At 39.8% G+C, this 24526-nt stretch overlaps 1 long non-coding RNA gene across 4 annotated transcripts in view; it reads right to left on the bottom strand.

The window, feature by feature from the left end:
• The window catches only part of LOC125484012, a 79059-nt gene that overhangs the window by 32434 nt on the left and 22099 nt on the right, over window positions 1–24526 (bottom strand). The window contains exons 2-4 of one of the 4 annotated variants that reach the window (XR_007262877.1): window positions 20763–20876; window positions 18989–19382; window positions 893–970 (exon numbers count right to left, since the gene is read on the bottom strand). This is a non-coding gene — a long non-coding RNA (uncharacterized LOC125484012). Of the gene's footprint in view, window positions 1–892; window positions 971–18988; window positions 24463–24526 lie in introns of those variants that run through there. The other 3 variants (XR_007262875.1, XR_007262878.1, XR_007262876.1) reach the window with 3 other exon arrangements.

The raw sequence follows: 24526 nt of genomic DNA, 5'->3' as shown, positions 1-24526 counted from the left end.
TCTCTTCACTGAAGCATGGTTAAGTTAGCTTGCCATGACCTTGGCCCTGTGCCTTTAAGCCTTTAAAAATTCTTACATGAGATTTGGGTATCACTAGCAAAGTTGGCATTTGTTGCTCATCCCTAATTGCCCCTGAATCGATTGGTTCCTTAGGTCATTTCAGTCATCAGTCAACCACATTTCTGTGGGTCTGGAGCCACGCATAGGCCAGCCTGGTAAGGATGGCGGATTTCCTTCCGCAAAAGCATTAGTGAACCGGATGTTTTCTTTCACAACAATCAACATGGTCACCGTGAAACTTGCTTTTGTAATTTCAGATTTTAAAGAGTTAAAATTTCAACTTTTTTCATAGTGGGATCTATTCCCATGTCCCCAGAGCTTTAACCTGGCCTGTAAATTACAACTGCCTCCTTACAGTCCACAATTCTGAGTAAGTTAGCTTATGTGGCTATTTTTAATTGCAGATTAAACTGAGCGTAGAAATGACTAATTTCAGGTTCCAGTCAATTAATGCCTTTTTCTCTTTTTAAGACACCTCTAGGGAAGAGTTAATGGGCCACATTGGTGTTGAGAACGGAAGTGGACAGATCCAAAACAAGAGGGACCAGCCAACATGCTGGTTTCTTGACCCCATTCCCATGGCAGCTATTTTATATGAAGCAATTTAGGGTTCAGATCCCATGAGGTGGACAACCAATTACTTCTTTAGGGTCCTTCTATGGGCATTGAAGGCATTATTGGTGGAGAACCATGCCTCTAGGAATTCCCGTGCGTGTCTATGTTTGGCTTGGGCTACTATGGTTACCGTGTCTGTAATGTAATCAACAAACATATAGATATGGGCCGCACATACAAACCCATACAGATCAAAACCAGAAATGACACTACTCACCATAATGGACCGGACAGTGTAAATTCCGAGAGGAGTAGAAGAACACCGCTTCATCTGAGGGTCCACTGATGATGTCACCTAGCATGGTGATGAAACGTATGAATGAGAACAAGCCAGCTCAGCGAGCAAGTCAGTGACCTCACCCACAACCTGAGCTACAAATCTTTGCCAAAACTTTGAGCCCTAAAGATCCTCCTGCCAGCCTTGGAGCAAGAACGACCACTTGGAAGGATTCCCTTCTGGATAAAAGACTTGATGAAAGCTCACCTCCATGTTGAATTGTGCGCTCAGTTTTTTATCCTTATTGCAGCTTGCTGGCCTCTTGAACTGGAAGACTTCAGACTGGGCCTCCAGCTTGAAGATCTTGTCTGTCACCCATAAATGTACAAGGAACCTGTCTCCATGCCAACTGAGGGGATAACACAGGCAATTTCCCAAATGTTTCCCCCTAGGACAGGCCAGGGTCCTGGAAATTGGCCCTGACTCCTGGTTTCTAACTCTGAAGTAATGAAATCCTTTATCAAGGTGAACAGACCTGCATGGTATAGTCTAACAGAAGTCAGATGAAGATCAATGCCATAAAACATGGTGCAGATTATATTAGTCTGCTGCAAACAAGGAACGATGTCTTTCAACGATGAAATCAAACTGATCTCAAATGGACAAAAACTCATGTGAGTGACTCAACCCTCAACTCCCCGAAGCCTAGTTCTCATTTATATAAGTCAGGAGTGTGATGAGTACTCTCTAGTTGCCTGGAAGAATGCAGTTGCAATATCACTCAAGGTACTATCCAGGACAAACCGCCTGCCTGACTGGCACCCCATCCACCACCTTAAAAATTGACACGCTCAGTAACTGTTTCATAGTGGCAGCAGGGTGTTCCATCTGCCAAATCGCCTTAGACAGCGCCTTCCAAACCCACAACCTCTACCAAATCAGAGGTAAAAAGCAACAAGTTATTTTATAAAGAGGCTTGCTAAGAATTTCTTGAAAACCAGAAACTGCAGATTCTCCTTCAAGCCACACACCATCCTGACTTGGAATTACATCACTGTCCCTTCACCGTCACTAGGTGAACATCCTGGGATGCTGTCTCTTTCAGCACGGTGGGTATCCATGCACCTTATGAACTGAAACAGTTCAAGAAGGGAGTGCATCACCACCTTCTCAAGGGCAATAAAGAACTGGCCTATAGCCAGTGCAAATAAAATCCCATGGGCAAATATATAAAACATACAAAATCAAAGTTAACTCATTGTTTGAAGAGTAAATTCTTTCAAAGCAAAATTTATTTGAAATGTGTTTGTTTGTGTCAGACTGCAACTGTAACAATAAATGATATTTAGAGAACCAGATATGGAGCATAACATTAGGAATGTTACGTCACCATGACATGCTGATATGCTACATTGGAACAGTTTCTGTGCTGCAGGCAGTTCAGCATGAGTGTATTTTGCTTTCAATGAAACTACATGCCAATATTCTTTAAAAACAATCGAGGTGAACAGTCATCTTTTTTAGCTATTCAGCCTACTGTCTGGTTCTTTCAATCTTTGGAGTTTAAAGTAACTTTCTTCATAGGCAAACTGTTTTGTGGTTTTGCAAACAGGAGTGTGTGCAGAGTCATTGTAACTCAGCAACTCTGTATATTAAAAACTACCATTCCTCCGTTCTGCACCTAAAAATAAACATTGTGAAAGTTGACACATCAGTGTCAGGCTGTTTCAAGAGCTTTCCCAAATGTCCAGTTATTTACCAAATTAATTTTTGTTCATTCAATTTTTTTGAGCTTCCTCCATCATTGAATGTGTTGAACCCTTGGTCATAATTTCTTCACTGGGACTTGATCCTCTCAATAGAGTATAGTGAGGTACAGTTCTCTGACTGGGTTAGATTCTCTCACTGGGGTATGATACTTTCATTGCATTATGATGCTTTCGCGAGTATATGGTTCCCTTACTTAGGCATGGTTTTTCTCAGAGGGGCATGGTTCCCTCACCAGGGGCATGGCTCCCCTTCTGTGGAATGATTCTGCCACTGGGGCATGGTTCTGTCACTGGGGCATTGTTCTGTTACTAGGGTATGGTTCCCTCAGTGGGGTATGGTTCCCTCTATGAGTAATGGTTTCTTCAGTGGGGTATGGTTCCCTCAATGGGGTATGGCTCCCTCACTGAACTGTGGCTCCCTCAATATGTTATTGTTCCCTCAATGGGGTATGGTTCCCTCAATGGAGCATGGTTCCCTCAATGGAGCATGGTTCCCTCAGTGGGGTATGGTTCCCTCAGTGGGTATGGTTCTCTCAGTGGGGTATGGTTCCCTCACTGGGGTATGGTTCCCTCATTGGCAACTGGCTCCTTCACCAGGGTATGGCTCCCACACTGGGGTATGGTTCCCTCATTAGTTGCTGGCTCCCTCAATATGTTATTGCACCCTCAGTAAGGTATGGCTCCCTCAATGGGGTATAGTTCCCTCAATGGAGTATGTTTCCCTCAATGGAGTGTGTTTTTCTCAATGGGCTACGGTTCCCTCAGTGGGGTATGGTTCCCTCTCGGGCTATGATTCTCTCACTGGGTTTGATTCCAGAACCTCAGGGTACTATAGCCAATATTAAAGCCTTTAACATTGATCCTGTTGAGGTCAGCTGACAGTAGTGGCTGGTAATGTGATTGGTTGGCTTTGAGCTGGATACTTTGCCTGAGTCATCAGGGTGAATCTTGGCAATTTTTGAACCAAATTGTTTCTTGGGTTATACTTGAGCAAATGATTGACTGTGTGCACTTTTTAGAAAATCTATGAGGTTTAATAAACAACAGTTGATGCCATTGACCCAATTAATGTCATACTAAATCCATTCAAAGCACTATTGCCTTTATTCCAATTACTGAAAGTAGATAAAAACAAACACATTAAGTGCCTTTGTATGCATGAAATAATTTAGTTAATATTAGTCTAAGTCATGATGGTCCAGTATTGTGTGTTGGGTAATAAAGGCCTTACCTGTTTTCAAAGCTTTTAAGCATATCAGACACAGCAGTAGCAAGGTATTCGCAGTCAGTTACATTTCAGTGGGGTAATTTCCACCTTCATTGCCCAGGGAGTAAACTGGTTGAATATCTTGTCCCATCTGTTGTAGAACGTCCCTAATTTTAGGCTATTCATTTCAATGAGTAAATGATCTGTTCTTTAAGATTACCATCCTCATGATGGCTACACTTTATAGCAGAGCTCAGTGGCTAGCTGTAAGAACCAGAACTCTGCCTGAGGATCAGATGGCTTCTGCAGCTATTTGTAGTATCACAACTTTTACCCTGGATGAGATCAGTTAACTCAGCATAAACAGGAGTTCAAAGTTATGATGCCCAGTATTATATTATTGTTATGTACTAGCTTTACTAAATAAGCAATGGAAGAAGTTCCAAACATAAAAGCAGGTAGGCTGAAAGGATAGTGGCCTTGATAATTAACCCCATCATTGTACCCTGATAACAGGCAGGAGAGGGTTGGAGGTTGAACTGTCAAATGCACACAATGAGTACTTGACCCAGTGCACAGATACACATTGCTGTTTTGGAGTGGCAGATAGGGGAGAGGTGAATTCTTTACTACATATTTAAATTGGAGTGGTACACCTCCAGATCTCAGTCCATGCAGCAGAGGGGAAGAACACCGAGATCCACATCCAAGGAGGTAAAATCTCCAACACAGGGTCTACAGGCAGAGGATTAGCTATCTCCGCACGTTCTAATGCGTCAGGAGGCTTAGGTTTTCACAGCAGGTCATTACTGACATCTGCATCTCCTTTCCAAATGGCAGTGTGGTCCCCCATTTCCTGTAACTAACAAGATGACTGTCATTGGAGGGTTACTCCTACCCTCTGCCAGGTCTCTGACTCTCCTTATGTTGTGCATTCTGTTCTCTCCAAAGACAATAAGTAAAGTTCCCCATGATACTATGGCTTGCATGGATGGCAGGGAAAGATAACATTTGTGGAAGGTGACTGTGAGGCATGGATCTTAAAGGCATTAGGATCAACTGACAAGAAAGGATTGGAAGTTCAGATGGAGATATGAGGTACTTGGAGAAAGAGGTCTGGCAATTCTACTAATGTTTCAGCTCCTGCGGTGACATTTGTCCGATATAAGTGATGGGACAATATTCATTCGTTTTCTGGCTTCTATTTTCCTCAAGGCACCAAGACTTGGCTCAATCCAGCTGCAGAGGTGTTATTGGCTATTGGTATCTTGTCCATAGACTCATTCATCATATGTAAATTTAGAAAGTCACTTTTTGCTGACAATTCTAGTGTGGTAATGACTGAGCACAATCTTATGCGTACACGCATGCTTTTTCAAGGACAGTCTCCTTAGATAGCAATCAAACACAGAAATACTGAGTGACTCTTCTTTTTCCATAGTTGTGGGAGAAGGCTTATTGTTGCAATCCTACCATTGCTTTGGCTGAGCTCGGCTAATCCTACGCAGGCAGGAATTGAGCATGGCTCTTCAAGCTGTGTATTGGTCCATGTTGTAATTCACTAGGCTAGATCACTCATTAGTCTATAAGGGGAGTTTCCATGTAAATATTAGAGAACGTAAGTTTTGATCTTTGAAGCTAATAGCCTTTCTATAAGACCATAAGCTGCAGAAGCAGAAACAGGTCATTAGCCCATCAAGTCTGCTCCACCAGTCATTGAAATCACGGCTGATCTGATAATCCTCAAATCCACTTTTCTCTGTTTTCGTCATAACCCTTGATTCACTGACTGATTAAAAATCTGTCTATCTCAGCCTTGAATTTATTTAATGACCCAAATTCTACAGCCCTCTGCAGTAAAGAATTCCATAGATTCATTACCCTTTGAGAGCACATTTTGTGGTTTTTGCATGAGAACTCCCTCTGTACTATAGATTTCTGCAGTCTTTCTTCATTTAAATTATATGCAGCTCCTCTAGTCTTCCTGCCAAAGGGCATAAACTCTCATTTTTCCATGATATATTCCATCTGTCAAGTTTTTGCCCTTACACTTACCTGTCTCTATCCCTCTACAGACTCTGAGTCATCTTTACCATTAGCCTTCCCACCTATATCTTTTTCATCATCTGCAAACCTGGCTACATCACATTCACTTTCCTCATCTAAGTCATTAATATATATAATAAACAATTGTCAGAGGAGTACTGAACTACAGGTCAAGCATCTTTATGTTCTTTGTCCTTGTCACCTGTTTTAGAATTCTCTACATCAACCAGTCAACTAAGATGGGAGAATCGGCACCTTCGGTAAGTTCATGAGGAAATTAGAGACTGTAATTATCCAGGGATGTTCTGTATTTTACATTATCCCTCATGTGGTCTGATCACCAATGTTGGCATTAGACCTCCCAAAATGAACATTTTGTTGTTGCTGCTGTCCCAGATGTTGTTCAATATCGATGTAAGTTTTACAAAGAGAATGGAACTTGATTGTGAAAAATGTTAACTGTCCCTGGGTAGCTTTCTTGAATTTGTTAAACACTGTCGTTGTGCTGGAACTCGGGGTCCCTGTTAAACCTGTATTCATTCAGGATTCCATTTTTAGTATTTCCTGTATGGAAACAGTTTGAAAATTCAATAACTAATTATGATCTTCCTTAGCTTATTGAATAAGAGTCATAGAGTCCTATAGCACAGAGACAGGCCCTTCAGCCCAAACTGGCCCATGCTGACCAAACTGTCCATCCACACTAACCCCGTTTCCCTGCACTTGGCTCATATCCTTCCAAACATTTCCTACCCATGTATTCATTCAAATGCCTTTTAAATGTTGTTAATGTACCCACCTCAACCACTTCTACTGGCAGCTCATTCAATATTCGTACCACCCTCAGGTTCCTATGTATTCTTTTCCCCTCTTATCTTAAACTGATGCCCTCTAGTCCTCGATTTCCCAACCCTGGGAAAAAGACTGAATACATTCACCATGTCCATGTCTTTCATGATCTTACTCACTTCTGTAAGATCCCCCCTCAGTCTCTTACGCTTGAAAGAAAAATGTCCTAGCTTGTCCAATCTATCCCTATAACTCAGTCCCTCGAGTCCTGGCAACATCCTTGTAAATTTCTTCTGCACTATTTCCAGTTCAATAACATCCTTCCTATAGCAAGGTGACAAAAACCGAACACAATACTCCAAATGTGGCCTCACCAACGTCCTGTACAACTGCAACATAACTTCCCAACTTCTATACTCGGTGCCCTGACTGATGAAGGCCAGTGTGCCAAAAGCCTTCTTCACTGCCCTGTCTACCTGTGACTCCACTTTCTAGAACCATGCACCTGAACTCCAAGGTCCTCTGTTCCACTACACTCCTTAAGGCCCTACCACTCACCATCAAACTCCTATGTTGGTTTGACTTTCCAAAATGCAACACCCACACTTATCTATATTAAACTCTATTTATCATTTCTCGGCCCACTTCCCCAGCTGATCAAGATTCTGCTGCAATTTCTGGTAATCTTCCTCTTTGCCCACACTACCGCCTATTTTAGTGTCATCTGCAAACTTACTAATCATGCCTTGTACATTCTCATCCAAATCATTGATATAGATAACGAACTGCAATGGGCGCAGCACCGACCTCTCCACTAGTCACAGGCCTCCAGTCTGACAAGCATCCTTCCACTATTACTCTCTGCTTCCTACCATCAAGTCAATTGTGTATTCAATCTGAGATAACAAGGTGTAGAGCTGGATGAACCCAGCAGGCGGAATCTGCCTGCTCTTCCTGATTTCCATGCAATCCCAATTATGAATATAAAAATAAATTGAAACATAAATTGTTGATTTTGATTACTTATGACTTTACACTTTTTTTATAAATAGAAAGCGTACATACTCTTATATCCCACAGGCATTTAAATTTAGAATTTAGGAACTTACCAAAACAGTTGACCTTATTGAAACAATTAAATTCTAGGGGGTTTCACCGGGTAGATGCTTAGGGCTTGTTTCCCCTCAAGGAGGAATCTAGAACTAAGGAACACAGTATAAAAATGAGACATCTCCCATTTAGGATGGAGGTGATGGAAATTCTTTTTCTCTTTGAGGGTCTTTAGCATTTAGAATTTGCTTCTACAGAGAGCTGGGGATAGTTGGTCTTTGAATATATTCAAAGTTTGAATTAGACAGACTTTTGGCTTATAAGGGAGCCAAGGCTCACTGATGGGTGGGATGGCATTTGGTAAGAAAGTGGGATTAAGGCTACAATCAGATTAGCCATGATCTTATTGAATGGTGGAGCAGACTCCATGGGGGCAAACCAGCTCCTAATTCTTATTAGCATTTTATGTGCTTCCTCTTGAAGGCAGGTATTTAACAATGAGCTGGCATCATTATTTTTCACCTTGTTGTCTTTGTATGGTGATCACAATCCCACAGGAGAAGAAAGAAATATAGATGGAAAATTAAAAGCTCTTATTTCATAAGCTGTTGAAGGTGCCATATTGTTGACCAATTTGTAACAAATGTCTTTGTATTTTTTAATTTGTTTAATGGAATTTGGAGTTGCTGGCTAGACTAGTTTTATTGCCCATCCCTAATTGCTTTGAAGATGTTTCATTGTGCTTGGCATTTGATCTGTTAGAATAATTGTAGAACTTATTCTTGATTGCTGGGTCAGATTGCAGGTGCCGGAAATGGCGGAGAATGACACGTTGAATCCGGAGGTTAGTGGGGTTATGCGTGAGGACAAGAGGGATTCTATCTTTGTTTTTGTTGCGGGCAGCGGTGTGAAGGGAGGGGTGGGGAAGATCCCACAACCAAGGATATATTTCCGTCCCCACCCCATCTGCCTTCTGTAGGGACCGTTCTCTTCACGACTCCCTCGTCCGCTCCACGCTCCCCACTAGCTCCACACCCCCAGCACCTCTCCCTGCAACTGCAGGAAGTGCTACACCTGCCCCTACACCTCCCCCCTCACCCCATCCAAGGAACCAAAAAAACCTTCCACATCAGACAGAGGTTCACCTGCACATCCGCTAATGTGGTCTATTGCATCCACTGCTCCCAATGTGGCCTCCTCTACATCGGTGAGACTAAGTGGAGGCTCGGAGACCGCTTGCAGAGCACCTGCGTTCTGTTTGTGACAAACGACAACACCTTCCAGTCGCAAACCACTTCAACTTCCCCTCCCACTCCCTGGGTGACATGTCCATCCTGGACCTCCTCCAGTGTCAGAATGACGCCACCCAGAAACTGTGGGAGCAGCACCTCATATTCCGCCTTGGGAGCCGACAACCCAATGGCCTAAATGTGGATTTTACTAGTTTTAAAACCTCCCGACCTCTGGCCTTATCCCATGACCAACTGTCCTCTCATCCCCGCCTCCTTGACCTGACACAACCTGTCTATCTTCTCTGCCACCTATCCACTCCTCCTATCTCACTGACCAATCCCCACCACTGCCTAGCCACACTCGCCTATCACCATCCTACCTACATTCCCCAGCCCAACCCCTCCTCTCTCTACTTATTTCCCAGCTTCCTTCCCCCTCCCCATTTCTGAAGAAGGGTTCTGAACCCAAACGTCAACTTACATGCTCCTCTGATGCTGCCTGGCCTGCTGTGTTCCTCCAGCTGTACACTGTGTTATACCTAACCGAGAGTTCAGCTCTGCTCAAAGCTGTGTATTGCACCTACCAAATGGATAGAGTTGCAGGACAAAGTCACACACTGACAAGATGGAACCTGGCAAAGCAACCTGACTCAAACATTTAGAATATAGAAGATCCAAGGATGCATGCTGCAAAATGTGGGTCAATCTGTCCGACATTTACTGCTTCTCAGCTGAACACAAGAAATTGGAGCATCTGTAGAACATCCAATACCCAAGCTTAGCCTGCCACCCAATTTGATCATGGCTGATCTTCTGTCTCAACTTGACATTTTCACTCATTCCACACAGCCCGTGATGCCCTCAGAGACCAAAAATATGTTTGTCTCAGCCTTGTACATACACAGTGATGGAACATCTACAACTCTCTGGAATAGAGAATTTCAAGATTTGGACGATTTAAGAGATGGATGTCTCCCCATGTGTGTCCTAAATGATCAGTTCCTCTTCTTGTGATTGTGGTATCATCTTTTAGGATCCCCAGACATGGAACAATCTCTTGGTGTCTACCCTGTCAGACCCCTTCAGAATCCTGTATGTGTCAATGAGATCTTTATTCTTCTGAACTGCAGACAGTATAGGTCCAATTTATTAAGCCTTTCATACATTGACAGTCCTTTGATCCTGGAGTCAATCTAGTGAATCTTCTATGTACAGCTTTTGAGGAAAGCATAACTTTCTTTAAAAGGAAATTCAAAACTGCACAAACTAGTCCAGGTGTGGCTCTCTAAAACTCTATATAATTATAATAAATATAAATATAATTATAATAAAACTTCCTGATTTGTGCACTTTAACCCCTTTGCAATAAAGGCCAACATGTCATTTGCCTTTGTAATTGCATGTTATATCAGCATACTCTTTGTTCCTTGTATGTACAACCAAGCCTCTCTGATCGTTAACATTGAGAAATTTCACATCTTTGAAAAAATAGTATGCTTTTCTTTTCTAACTATTATAGTGAATAGCCTCAACCTCATTACATTACACTTAATCTGCATGCTTGGTCACCCTGTCCCTTAACCTGCGCTTGTCTCATTAGTCTCCTTGTGACCTCCTCACAACTTATATTTCCACCTCATTTTGTATCACCTCCAAATTTGAATACTGAATATTGTCCTTGAATTTTTTGTCTAAGTCTTCAAACTGGGTTGCCAATGGCTAAGGTTCCAAAACTGATACTTGCATCACTCTACTAGTTACAGCCTTCCAACTTGAAATGGTTCACTGATTACTATTCTCGGCTTCCTGTCTGTTAAGTTCCACCCCTGCTTATTAATTACCACCAACTCTAAGAGACTTAACTTGCATACTCACCTTTTGAGTGACACCTCATCAAGTGTCTTTTGAAAATCCAAGTATGCTATATGTATCAGCTCCATCTTTAAGCTACACTATGAAGTACGTCTTTAAAAGTTGTAAGAATCTGTTGAACACAATTTCCCTTTTGTGAAACCATATTGGCTCTCTTTGATCATATAATGATTTTCCAAATGCATTGTTAAAGCTTTCTTATCTACTAACACCTTCTCATTTCTTCTCTTGCATTTTGTACATGAGCAATATTTTATTAGGGTGCAATTCATTTTCAATTCTCAAAGTTTCAAATATAAATTTTCAAATGAAATCCTTTCCATCTTGACACTTTCTTATTTTCTTCATCCATGTTAAGTTGGGTGATGCACTTTTCTCAAGTGCCCAAATTTGTTCTTTGTATTATGTACCAGTTTGTTATGCAAGTGGGGTAACTGTCGTGATATATTGGCAAGAAACATCCCTGATCCAATGCTGCCGTTATAATTATGCCACGTTGGAATTCACCATCCATTGGAAATTGGTCCTTTGAGTCAACAGAAAATAAGAAGGGTGGCAAATAAAACTAGCTTTCCATCTAATCCCATTGGATTCTCACTCTGAGAGTTAGGTTAAAATGATCATCTTATTACCTATCTTAGTATTCTTCAGGGTAGATAGCATTTTATTTTTGCTGGTGCCTTTTGTATTGTAACAGTAGAATTTAGACAGTCATTAACTCTTCATCTTCAGATACCGAAAACCTCTCTGGAGCTATTCATTGCTATCTTTATATGTCAAACCTCTTGTGGGAAACAGAATTGACTTTAGCGTGCATCTTATCAGGACAATTATCAGTGTTTTGAAAATACATTCATATTTTGACTTTTAGATTATTTGCCAAACTGTGGTGGAAATTTCAGCTTTCATTCATGAATATATTCTGAACACGTCATGAGAGTATTTTGTACTTACCCAATGGTTATTAAAGGGGTGTGATGAGTAATGTTGAAAATGTACTTTATTCAGAAACATTGACCGTAAATGTGTGGGTAAGTAGATGTGACTCTATGGGATATTTCACAGTAAAAGGCATGTTTGTTTTCTCATTCATTGCAGTGACGTCCACATAATTCTAATGTGGGAAATTTTCAGAGGGACTGGTAATATTAATGTTAGGAGGTTCCATGGAGCTCCCCACTTTGATAACTTTAATACACATCCATGCTTATAATTAGCTTGACATAACTAAATTCAGAGTGCTCTTTCTGTTACACCTGTGTCTGAGATTCCATTGAGGAGCTTATTTCAGAAGCAATTTATTTTTGAATTTCTTAATGACAATGACAATGTGACCTTGAGCTTCTTCCATTTCAGTCAAGGCCAAATTGTTGATGTCTCAGTGGCTATTGAAGATGTTGTTCTGTAGGAAGTGCCTCACAGGATCAAATATGTTCCCCAATTAATTTAATCCCTTGCTCACTCTCTGCTCAGCTCAGCTCCAACCTCCATAAACGTGGTTTACAATCTGGCACATTCAGAATAAATTTTCTCTCAAATTTAATTTAAATTTAGTGCTACTTAGGTTCTTGAATTCATAACTGGCAACTGATGAATAGATTCCTAAATTCCATTGATGAATTATTGAGGCAACTCTAGGTCACCCTACTAACAAAAGAGCAATAAACAATTGAAATCGTGCTAGTAGTTTTGCTGTAAATAACCCACATGGAAAAGGTACATCATCAACTGAGGCATGTAGTGATGCATAACTTTTAGTCAGACACAAAATAAAAGTACTAATGTATGCCCTTTTATACTGTTTCCATGTGAGTCCAAAAGGTACTATATTGATATCTTTCCACCTTCTCTGTTATCAGATATCATCTGTTACCACACCAACATTTTTAGCCATAGGTTGATTTGACCTGAGGTCACTTTGTTGTCATGCTGATCAGTTGACTGTGAATGCCCTTCTTGGACAGGGAAAATGAATTAGATTAACGATGGTGAATTAATTTATCTATTTTTAACATTCATGATTTGAATTACAGCTCAGAATAATCTGTTAACCATTAGTGAATAGATAAGTTTGCTGTCCACATGGTGTGTGTTGCCTGAATATGTAGCATAACTTGGATATATTTTATGAAAATTTGCTAACAGAACTGAAATTTTTGTGGTATTTTAAAATTAAAGGTAGAGAAACTTGAAAAATAAGAATTCATATCATGCCAAATCCTATTTGGTAGGAAAGAAACGTGTTTGTCCTGGATATCAACTGAATTGAACAGCTCAACATTAGTGTATAAAGTCTACCATCAGCACTATCCAAGTGATGTCAATGGTTATGGAGGCCTCTTTGCACGCACATTTATGATTTAAAACAGACTGAGACAAATGAGTGTTAAGTAAACTTACTGACAGCCTTGCTAGCATCAGCATTCCATGCAGCTGCATACTTAAGTCTTTATGACAGTGTGCATCTGGGAGATCTTAGCCTTATTACCCTAGCAGGAGCAGTGATGGCTACACTTAAGAGGAGGTTTCGCATTCAAACTAACGATCTAATCTTCAGGTTTTTTATGGTCACATTCTGAAATGTTACTAATCCTTTCATTATTTACCTATCCCATTTCTCACTTTCCCCTTTTGAAGCGTTCCAGGTGATCATTTTTCATGTATGAGACCAAATAATAAGTGTTCTTCTGGTTTACCCCAACTATGAGGAGTATTTGTCTCATTTGGTGCTTATGCCTAATAGCATGGATTTGAAGGCAAGCATTTCCTATCATAACAGCACCAATGCTTTGTTTCATTACGCTGCCAACCACTCAAATTCATACAATAATAAAAAAGCAGTTTAGCTTCTTGCTTTCAGAAAATACAATGTGAGGGATAAGATGGTTATTGACCTATTGCTGCTGGGACCTGGTTTCAAATCAGATTGATAGGAAGAATGTCTCTTGCCTTAAGGATCTGACATAAAGTGACATTTGGACAGCCTCATTGTCATACAATTAATGATAGATACTAGTATAATGCAAGCAAATGAAGTTGTGACTTTGTAACCCAAAAACAGAACAAAAGCATTACTAACCAGTTGCTGCCAATTATGGAGATAAACCTGATCAGGACAACACACAGTTCTTTAAATAATATCATGGGGCCTCAAACACTTACTTAAAGCAGACAGCTGGAGATTTATTGGCACATCCAACTGATATCATCTATATCAATTCAGCACTATCTCAGTACCAACAATATGTCAGCTCTCACAATCTGGTCAAATTCTGGAATGATATTTAAATCTACATTTTCCTATGAGTTACCGACAAAGTGAAGCCAGGATTGAGTTTTACTGAGGTGGCTTCCAATGGCTTGCCATCACCAATAAGGATCGGTGACCAGATGAAAAAATGTAAAAATAATTTTAGAAGTGCAAATGCACATTTCCTGCTGGTAAACAATTTCTATATTTTTAGAACCTGTTTATTTTCTGTAAAAAGTTTAATCTGAAAATTATTTAATGGGAGGATGCCACACATCATCTTGTGTTACAATTGCAACCAATTTAGATTTAACTTGTAAAACTCAAGTCCAGAAAACCAACATTGAAATTTTTTGTGAATATCATCAGTGGGAAAAAAAGACTACAGAATGACTATTAACTTCTTCTCAGCAAATGAAAAAGTTCATGCAATTAGACCCAATCAAGTCAGTTAATCCTTTTGCAATGATTTCTGGAATGCCAGACATTGCTAGGTCAAAATTTATGTCAGTTCCGTGTTACATTTACCCAAGGGAAGCATTGTAGAAGACTTTAATGGAGCATCATTAAAAGAAATTGAATTACACACTGCAATCATCTTGAAACAGCAAATTGCAGACATTAAAATCACCAGAGTCAAAAACGAGTCTTTCTTTATTATGCTTTATTGTTCACTGAAAGAGTGGCCAGTAACAAAATTCAGCAGCTGTAATTTCAGTTAAGGAATCCAAAATAAAGTATGATATACTATGGCTTTTATATTATAATCAGGTAGGGCCGAGTCTGAATTGTTTGAAGGAACAGGAGGAGGATGTTTAACACTGCAATTCTCTTCAATTGGCATTCACTGAGATCATAGCTGACCTTTGACCTAACTCTATATCTATCTTCACATCCCTTAAAATATTTCAATAATAAAAAACATCTACCAAACTCTGTAAATTGTCAAATATAAATTTTAAATCAATCAATTTGTTTTAGTGTTTCTTCATTTCAAGGTCTGGTTCTAATTTTTTGGTATGGCCCCTTGTCTTATACTCCCCAACCACTAGAAATGGTTTGCTTTATCTACCCTATCAGTTTCTCTTAATATATGGCAAACTTCAATCAAATCACCCCTTAATCCTTTATATTCTATTATAATTAATATGAACTTCTTTTTTTCTCTATGTGGCTTTTGTTTTCATATCTCTATGTTTTTGAAGCAAGGGGAGGATTAGCAGAAAAATGACTGTAAGATGGAAATTTGCAAAGACTTGAAGCCTCTCACTAAGTTTCACTACACCGAGGTAGGTTATAAACTGAATAACAATGGAGCTGAAAATCTGCTTATTCCATTAATATGAACTGGTCTCCCCAACTCAGGCAAATAGACCTTCCTGGCCTGATGACTCAGCGATTCCATTTTGACAACGTGAACAATTAAGGGACATTTTCCAGTTCTTGTCTGATTAAACAATACCAAAGTAGATATATTTTTAAAAATCTCATTCAATCCCCGTTTTCTCAAGGGTTTTTAATGTTCTGAACTTGGCGTGTGTATAATTTACATATAATTATAAGGGGGGAAAGATGTTTGTATTTGTACATGAACTATTCAAATGGTTCAAATAACATGCCACTCATGTAATAGTTTGTGCCCATGGATGGGAAATATTTCCTAGACTAGAATTCCCTAAATTTCATTTCCTAAACTACAATTTTACAACTATATATGCCCGTTGTTAACAATGCTGGCAAATATCTTGAAAGCAAATCCTATAGGACTTCATTATGAAAAGTAGATTGGCAAGAAGAACAAAGCCAATTTCTACATTGTTGGGAATTGTGTTGTTCAATGCAAAGAATTAGCCAGTATTATAAAGCTCCAGAAGCTATTGGTTGGTTAGCTAATAATTAGTTAACTAGCTACTAGTTTTCGGATCATGGTGTAGTGATAATGTCACTGGGCTGGTGATCCAGAGTCCCAGGTTAATGCTGTGGGGATATGGGTTTGTCTCAAATCATGATAGATGCTGAAATTTACATTCAATAAAATGCAGAATTTAAAAATAATCTAGAATAGCGGAGACCATTGACAACTGTTATTAAAACCCAAGTGATTCACTGATGTCCTTTAGGGAAGGAACATTTGCTATCTTACCTGGGCTAGCTTACATATGACTCCAGACTCGCAAAATGTGGCTGATCCTTAATTGCCTCTGAAATTACTTAGAGAGGCAATCGGACCAAGGACAATTAGGAATAGACAACAAAGGCTGGCCTTGTCAGTGACACCCAGATCCCATGTAGGAATAATCCAAAAGAAAAGGGTTGTCTATTATTCACACTATTTCAGTTGGAAGTTTTAGCAAGAAATATTTTATGTAGAATTTTCTCTCACGCAATGAAGACCAGTGAAGATTTAACAGTTATTTGACTATCCTTTAGTTTATAGTTACTTGTGTTAGTTTCATAATAATAATAATAACAATAATAATAATAATAATAATAATAATACCCAGATTAATATCTGGTTGTTTGAATTTTAGTTAGTTAGTTAGTCCAACGGCAATGGCAATAATAAACTAAGAACTTGGATTTTATTTCACTTTCTTAGTACTCAGAGAAGTAAAGACTAAAGCTGGTAACAGCTTAACATTTTGTTTAGTTCATTTTAAGTAGAAACATAGAAAAGATGAACACGAGTAGGCCATTCATCTCACTGCACCATTCAATCTGATTACAGCTGATTACGCTAATGCCATACTCTTGTTCTTGTTCCAAAACCCTTGATGCTTTCAGTCTCTTGAGTTTTGTTTTCTGTAATATATTCAGTAACTTGGCCTTCACAGATTGCTATGATAGAGAATTCCACAGTTCCACCACTCCCTGAGTGAAGAAATGTCTCCTTATTTCAGTCCAAAATGGCCTAATCCTTTTCCTGAGACCATGATACCTTATTCTGGACCTCTCAGTCAGAGGAAACATCATCCCTGCATCCAGTCTGTATAGACCTGCTCAAACTTTAGAAATCCACTCTCATGCTCCTAGTTGACACAATCTCTCCTCATACAACAAACCTGTCACCTCAAGAATCGGTCTGGTGAACCTTTGCTGCATTCCTTCCAAGAAAAGTATATCTTTTCTTTCCTTACATAAGTATTCAATAAAATAATAAACATAGAAATTCCAATTCACACTAAGCAGTAATAGGAATGTATGGACTGAATAAACAAGAAACCACGCAATGTTACTTTCTGCCAGATCATCTTCGAAATAGCTGAGAATATGAAGGACAGCCTAGTACTTTTTACCGTGGGTTACCCAGTCAAACAATTTAATCATAAATACAAATCCCAGAGTAACTTATGAGGTTTTAGTTGGATGAGATTGGTTAGTGGCACCACTATGCAGGAATGTGTGACTGGCTCCACATGGTTCTTATGTTTCAATAAAGCCTATTTCATCCAGAATGATTGTCAAACATGATTCATGGCCCTTGTGGTCCCCTTGAATTTATTATAACAAAAAACAGACAAGAACAGTGCATAGATATTCACTTGGAATTTTAGGGTTCAGTTCTACAATTCTTTGTACAGTACACAGTTGGTTATTGAAGCAATACTTTGTTGAAGATTTTTATGTCTATCTTTTCCCTACAGGATGAATTGAAGCAAAGTGAAGAGCTTATTGATTATCCTTCAGTTAAGAAATTCTGGGACCTTAACACGACTTGCAAGGGGATTATGCATCTTATTGACTGTTGTGGTTCCATTACGTCTAAAGGAACAGTGTTGGATATATCTGAAGATACCGCATGATTGCCCAAGATAGTCTTAGTAGGGAACACTATCCTGCTAACCACCTCACCGGGCCAGATTTGAGTTCCTCTCAAATTCAAACACCCTCTGGAGGTCACTTTTGCAAAAATGTTCCATCAAAATTTCTGGATGTCTGGTTTAAAGCAACATTAATGAAGAAAGTTCTCAATTTAATCTCGGTCTGCAATGAATTAACCAATCAGTGAAGTAGGAAGGCAGCAATTTGCTTAAAGCTCCTTTGGGCGAATACTCTTGCATTTGATTGACAAGATCCATTTTCCTAATTGCTATCCAATAACTCCTGCTGTAGGATTATTTAAATGGCAAAAATGCCATGGACTAGGCTGTGATGCACTGTGTAGTTAAATAGCATGGTAGTATTCAACATTCAGATGCTCTTGGAAACTGGCCCACTGAGCAAAATCCTGGAGGCCTCCTGGGTTAACTGTAACCCAGTATGTGTCACTAATTTCAGAGGGAAAGGTCAAGGGAGAAAATTAAAATATTTTTGCCATCATTATATTCCTGGTAAATGGAAGAAGCAGGCATTTTTCTGCTTGGCCATTTCATACAGACGTGTTTCATTAGAACACAGAGGATTATGGCAATTAGTTTTGTGCTCGAGCCCAATCTGAAGGTATGCAGTAATGGTGGGTCACACAGTTCCAGCTGTTTTATTGGCTTCATACAGTCATTTCTGTCAGAAAACAGGCTTAGCTGTTCAGAATGAGACACTTTCTCATTAAGCAAGTCCAAGACAGTTGCGATTTTGCAGGAAATGCGAGTCAGATGTGTGATGGTCTTTCAGCGATTAAAGCTGGGAAAGCTTGAACACAGAACTGCTGGAAAACCTGGATAAAATGTTGCAGAAATAGATGAAAGGGAAAGACTGTGTGAAAAAGGAATAAAGGGTATGAGTAATGAGTAAAGGGCAATGAGAATTGAAGAGTTCAGTGAATGCATAATCCGTAAGAAAAGAGCCTGTGGTTATATTCAATGGAATAAATTTATTCATTTTTAATACAATGTTAGAAATACCAACATCAGGAGAAAAATACATTGACACACATTAACTCACCTTCCTTCCCTTTTAGGCTAGATACATTGCATTAGTTCTAAGAGCCTCACTATTCAATGGCCACTGACCACTAGAAAACAAACAAAAAACATAGATGTACAAAAGGAACTGAATGTAGAAAATTCATTAAAAGAAATAGCGCAGTTCTTATTAGCATGAACATTCCCCAGTGAACTTCTTTTCTAAATCAAAATGTTGCCTTTCCAAGATCTCTCTCCCATTGAGCTGTCTAGTGAAGAAACTTCAGGAGGAAGCTTCCCAGCTCCTGAATGATGTGGGCATCCTCGAGTCAATTGGGAAAATTGGTTACGGTAAAGAGACTTGAAATTTTTGACGTTGAGAGAAAGAAGTCTGATTCTCCAACCAATTATTGACTGGCGAGATGGGAATCCTGCTAATGAGAGGTGAGAGGTCTTTTGCATTCATGTGCATACATTAACATGCATATATTATTAATCCTGCCTCAGACTGCAGGCTCCCAATTTCCCACAGAGAGTGAGATCTCCCTAACCCTAACTGTGGACAGAAATGCTGACAGTTCCCAGCATGTAGATCAGAAGTGATACTTGGTGACTTCAGCGCACAGCGTGCAGCTCTGGGCCTCCAGCTTGGACAGCAGTGACCAACATCTCAGGACATGCTTCATGGATTGTGACTGTCTGTACACTCAACCATGGACGTTGGCATTGGATGTGTACCAGCCTCATTGTGCCATCATGGCACATCTCTGAGCCACTTACAATGTAATTCTGTACTTCAATCTGACACTTCAGACTCCACCGGCACCCATTATAATAATGCTGCTGCCAGGACAACTTGCACACAGGGACAGGCACCCAACTCATGGAGTCGACCAGAGTACGTCCCAGGAATCATCTGTTAGTACTCGTTACTTAGAAGCACACAGTACTTCTGTCTTGTCTGTTTGCGTTTTGTCCCTTGAGCCAGAGCTAAAAGACTCCCAATATTTCTGTTTTTCTTTGCTGTTTAGTGCAAGCACAAAGCCAAGCAGTTTGTCATGGTTATCAGCAGTAATCAATAAAATGGTGGACATGTGCTGTATGGCATTGTGCCACATCACCGGTGTGTATCATGTGCCAGCAGCGTATACAGCAAACACATTGCATGTCCTTCAACCAAATAGCCATGTCTCATGTGGGGAGTAATAGTCACCAATCAGGCCTAGAGAGACTGTCTTCAGTCAGTGGATCCTGGCACAGCAAGTCAACTACATCATTTGTGAATAGTCCAGGGACTTGGACATGGTACCAGGACAATTTGCCACATCCGGCCACTTGGGGCTCAGCGTCAGGGGGTCCATACCTCTATAGTGTGGGAAATGGGCTGCCGTCAGCATTGCAGGTCCAGGTTAACCAGTCCCGGAAGTCCCAGTCCGTCAGTTGGGGAGCTGCACAGAGATCAATCAGGGACCTTTGTGATTCCCAGGAGTCTGCTTAATGAAAGTCAAGGGAGGGTTTAATAGGGCCACTGTTATGATAGGGAAGTTAGTGAAGTCCATTGTAGGGGTTGAAGGCAGCATTCTAGGATACAGATGTGACCATAATTGAGGGATGTAATGGCCCAGTAGCATTATTGCTAGACTATTAACCCGATGACCCTGGTAATGTTCTGGAAACCCAGGTTTAAATCCTGCCATGGCAGATGGCTGAGTTTGAATTCAATGAATATCTGGAATTAGGAGTCTAACAATAACAGTTAGAAAAACCCACATCGTTCATTCATGTCCATTACGGAAGGAAACTGCCATCCTTACCTGGTCTGGCTTACAAGTGACTCCAGACACACAGCAATGTGGTTGACACTTAACTACCCCCTGGGCAATTATGGATGGGTAATAAATGCTGGCCTGTCCTGTAACGCCCACATCCTGTGAATGAAAGAAAAAGGCAGTATTCTGAGATGGCAAGATGCAAAGGACAGGTAAGTTGTGTACCTTTGTTCTAAAATGTAAAGAGGTTCTTTTTTGGTTCCCATCCCATTACCTGCATGAAGAAGGACAGCTTGTGGCTGGGAGCCCTTGACCTGGTGCAAGGAACACCTTAAAAGTGATGCAGGGAATCCTGGCAATACCGAGTACTTTCACCTCTGGCAGGAAGGAAGATAGGACGAGTGGGGCGCCACAGAAGTGTGGTGCACAGGTACTGAGTCATTTGAGAATCACATGAGAAATCTCGCTATGTCTCACTGAGAGAAACCTTCCATGAAACGTGCCATAAATTGACACAAAACTGATTCTGGTAAAAATTCTGCTCATTACATCTAAGATTCAGGTGGTAGATTTTTGACTTTGTGTGATAGTATAGCAACAGCGCATGGTACTTCTCTTTTAACTTTTATTTTTATTGAAGTTAAGTGGAAAAATGTCAGAATCGATATTACAGTTCTCAACATAGTGATGTCATTCATTAACCTTGTTAGGAATGTCAATACTGCATCATTAAGATAGAATCTGCAACAGATTAATCTGAAGTATTTTTGTGTATTATGTTGAAAATTATTTACATTTTCTCTTCTGATGGCTCAACCAATCTGCAGGGAGATGAAAATTTTGAATTCAAATCTGGGCAAGGTAAACCAAGATTAGCCTGAGCAGCAGTTAGGAGTATCCATTCCACCTTAGTGCCTCTAGGTTAGGAAAAAAGAAACATCAGCCATGATTCCTGTTCCTGATCGGATGCATTGGCCAACCAGGGGAAAGCACGATCAGTTTGACTCTGTTGTCCCTTATGGTTCAACAGCAATAACAAGATTTGTCAAGGAGCGTTATTAAACGGTATTTGATGTCTCGCGATAAAAGGCAGTCAAAAGCTTTAGGAAAGAATTTGATAGTGTAAGACTAGATGCATGAAGGTATGGCCATCAGTAGTGGAGCAATTAGAACTGTGGATTCTACAAAGGCCAGAATTGGAGGAGCATGGATATCTTTGAGGTCTGTGGGGCTGGAGGAGATTAGATCTTTGGGCGACGCTAACAGTGCAAACTGATAGCGGTCATGGTGAATATCTGTCAGAAGAACATTCAGAGGAGGTAACAGGGTACTACAGTGACGTTGGATTTGCACCCCAGCATTTGTGAGCACCTTCAGTAGGACAGTAGAAAAAGTTGGAGGTGTGAGAGGAGCTTTATGCAGGCTCACGCTTGAATCCATGGGAAACACTTCTGCTGTACATGATGTGTAATTAGCTTGTGAAACTGTCTGTAAAAAACTGGCTTGTGATTGTTGCACATGCATCAAGAGTAAAATTTACAAGGCCCATATCACCAGCTGGGCTTTCAATTAAGCCAGCGCATACTGGAAATGTAGAAGACAAGCTGTCTGTCACTTCAACAACTTCTTCAATATTTGGAAGATTTTCGAATAAGCTAAAATCTAGAATTCCCTCCCTACTCCTCTCTGCCTTTCTACCCTTCTTTAATCCTTTAAAATTCTCCTTAAAACCATTATGACGAAGGTTTAGACAATTTATCTATATTGCTGTTATCTATATTCAGGATCTAATTTTGGTGCTTAATGCTCGTTTGAAGTGCCTTGCAATGTTTTATTATATTCAAAGTGTTATATAAGTATAACTTTTATTGTTGTTGCTGTCTGCATATGAGATTTTTGACTGAAATTGCAGGACTTTCATATAGTTTACAAAGTTGTTTATGGAAGAAATTTTCCTGGTCTAAACTTTGACTAGATATCAGTTGAGATATAACTGTTTAAGAACAAGTCAACTCTGGGCCATCAGTTGGGGGATTTGCCAGGTGCAATCTTGTGAAACACAAGAAATCAATGAATCAACAGCTGTTTGAAAGGCCTGCATAGGGTGCAATTGATATTACATGCTAATAATGACTAATTCTTCAGCAGGCAGAATTATCTTGCCTCAGTGACTTGTTTTGACTTGAAATGCCTATCCATTGGAGTATCCATCTGGTTCATTTGTTGCTTTCAGTGGAAATTTTTCTCTTGATTAGTAGTTATATTGGAATGTGATTATAAAAATGCGTCAAACTTCTGTCAAAGGAAGCAGGAGAAAGGAGGCAGAGTGGAATTTGAAAAAAAGTGACAAGCAACTCTGTGTCACCTTAATGCTGTAAGGGAGCTAACTGTAAATGTTACTTGTGGTTTACTGTAAACTGCCAACATGATGGAGTACATGTTTTAATTGATCAACTTATGTCAAGGAGTAGAATGGTGTGGTTAATGGGCCAGTGTAATGTAAGACTGTTCCAGATGGTACTTATTGTGTCATTGTGTGTATGTGAAAAAAAAGTTTGAATTTTCAGTCTTATTCATCTGGCAGAGGGATTAATTTGAAAGTATCACACGTGTAATTGTTTTTGTGCTCAGGACTTCCAATCTCTCAATATGTGGCTTAAAAGATGAGGGTTGATTGAAGGATCCCAATTTTTTTTTGCTCAATATCAAAATATTGCCAAGACTTTACTACCAAGGATGTTATTCTTTTTCTCTGTTTCAACTAATTAACAGTAAGTTTTGATGGCTGGCTAGGCTGAAATACTAACCTGAGGATCATGAGGGATAACATTTATATTCCACAGCTGAGAACACATGACTGATGAAGACTCTTTTATTTAATGTCTCTACTGATGTCAATTTATTTTTAGCTCCTTCAACCCGTAAGAAACCCCCTGCTGGCCTGTTCCCCTTAATTTGTTAATATACCTTGAACTGGGCCTGGCACATTCCCCACCTCTCTCCACACCCCACAACCCCAGAAAACCTCCCAAAGACTTTTCGAGTTAATAGAAATTCTTCATACTGACAGGTGAGTTTTTAAAAGAGTTTAAGACTCCCAATTCCTTTTACATTTACAGAACTCTAGCAATCGATGCCCCAAATAAGAATAAAAACCTAGATTTTATTTAAGTCAGAACATTTTGAACAAAAGACAGAGTGGAAGATTTTCTAGTTCTATTTATTAGCATTCTGGAGGATGACAGAATATTATCACTTTTGCCGATGTTATCTGATGGAGAACAGCACTTTCTTGACTGAAAATGTGCTACAGAAGCTTGTTTTTATGTGGGTGTAAAACCTCAAAGGATCTTGAGATGCAAAACAGAAGGCTGGGAAATAATATTAAGCAAGGCAGTATGTAAAAACAGAATATAATGTATGCAGCCAGCAGCCTACCATGAAAGGAACTGAAAAACAAAATGAACAGGCAGGCAAATACTCTTTTCCATGTTCCACCTTCTTTTGGCAATGACTAAATGGCACTTTCTGGTCAGAGACAGATGTAAGATGAAAAGGTGACTATTATACACTGTATTGTATAAAATTCTTTGCAACAAGTTTGGTTTAAAAATGTTATTTTTCCTCCTCTCCTCACACTATTTGATATGAAAAGGACACTTATGAAGTTGTCAATTCATCCCGAAAAATCACTTAATAAAAACCGAAAGAACTGCAGATGTTGTAAATCAGGAACAAAAACAAAGTTGCTGGAAAAGCTCAGCAGGTCTGGCAGCATCTGTGAAGGAAAAAGCAGAGTTAACGTTTCG

This window comes from Rhincodon typus, chromosome 9, assembly GCF_021869965.1.
Source record: "Rhincodon typus isolate 14 chromosome 9, sRhiTyp1.1, whole genome shotgun sequence".
NCBI classification, from domain to species: Eukaryota; Metazoa; Chordata; class Chondrichthyes; order Orectolobiformes; family Rhincodontidae; genus Rhincodon; species Rhincodon typus.
This window is presented reverse-complemented; position numbering and strand designations above follow the sequence as displayed.